At 63.8% G+C, this 1269-nt stretch overlaps 1 protein-coding gene across 1 annotated transcript in view; it reads left to right on the forward strand.

Annotated features, from left to right (window-relative positions):
* The first annotated feature begins 1014 nt into the window (after nucleotides 1-1014).
* The window catches only part of KCTD6 (potassium channel tetramerization domain containing 6), a 9966-nt gene continuing 9711 nt past the window's right edge, over nucleotides 1015-1269 (forward strand). Inside the window, exon 1 of the mRNA XM_007469019.1 lies at nucleotides 1015-1078. The gene's annotated coding sequence lies outside the window, so the exon portion shown is untranslated. The remainder of the gene's footprint in view (nucleotides 1079-1269) is intronic.

Genomic DNA, 1269 nt, shown 5'->3' on the forward strand with positions numbered 1-1269 from the left:
TGCTGAAGGGGAAATGGCAAAAACCAGCATCACATACCTGGTCCCACCTGGAAAGGGTTGGCGATCTGGTTAGCAGGAAGTGAATGGGATTTGGAAAGATGCTATGCTTGGAGACCAATTAGCTCTGAGACTTTAGGTAATTCCCCACTCTTTGCAGCCTTGGCTTCCTTCGCGGCGGTAGCGGCGCCAGCTTCATCTAGGGCCGGCTCCTTCAGGCCTCAGAGCCTTTGCACTAGTCGTTTCCTCTGCTGAAGTCACTCTGCCCTTCTCCCCATCTGGCTGCCTTTCACTACTCCGCCGACAAGGCTGGAGAGGTGACCTTACTACCTATCCCACAGAAGGCAAGGCCGGGAGGTGCTCTGGCCACAGTCCCAGAGTCCACATCTTCCATAGCCACTGTATCTGAAGCAGAGGTCCCCTCCCCTTATTCTCCAACTGATTCATGTACCTCCCAACATTTATAACTTGTCATTATTTTGGCTACTGGCTATTTCCTTGGGTCTTTTCAGTTTTCTCCTCTCAGGATGCCCCGCCCTCTTGGGGGCCGCTTTACTCTCCAGGCCTGGAACATGGGAGTTCTCGGGGCCCGATGAGAGTTCGTGAAATGACAAGAGAAACAACTGTGGGAACCCTAGGCCTGAGAACTTAGCGAAAACTGAAGGGGTCTGGGCTGATCCCAATCTACAGGCGGAGGCGGGACGTCGGGCGGATTTTGGGCGGAGCGCGGGGGAATCTGGGCGGAGCCTCGGGCTCGATTGGGGCGTCGGGGCGGGGCTTCGGGGCTGCTGCGGAGTCGGTCTGACCTAGGCGCCCAGGCTACGCCTGATTGAGTTGTTCTGGCCGCTCGGCCCTCCGGCCACCATCCCACGCCGACGTTAGGGGGCGTCTGCGCTCGTGGCGCTGCGTCTCGGCTGGGAAGGCGCCGCCCGCGCTGGGCGGCAGGAGCCGCAACTCCGGGCGCGGGCTCAGTCGTCCCTTCTGCCGCCGCCGCCGCCGGGCGCGGGCTCACTCGTCCACGCGTTCTCGTTCTGCGGCCGCCGGCGTCTCCCGGCCCGGCCACCACCGCTGCTGCAGCGCAGTGAGTAGTAGGGGCGGGCCCACGGCTTGGGGGCCCGGCTCGGGAGGGCCGGGCACTAGCAGAAGCCCGCGCGGAGCAGCCTGGGGAGCGGGGTTGAGGGGAATCCGGGCGGCGGCGGGGCCACACTGAAGGGGCCGTGGGGAGCCCGGGCGGCGCGCTCCGGGGCTGGCACGAGCTTGCGGCGGGCTGGC

Source organism: Lipotes vexillifer, unplaced genomic scaffold, assembly GCF_000442215.2.
Source record: "Lipotes vexillifer unplaced genomic scaffold, Lipotes_vexillifer_v1.1 scaffold989, whole genome shotgun sequence".
In the NCBI taxonomy this organism is placed as follows: Eukaryota; Metazoa; Chordata; class Mammalia; order Artiodactyla; family Lipotidae; genus Lipotes; species Lipotes vexillifer.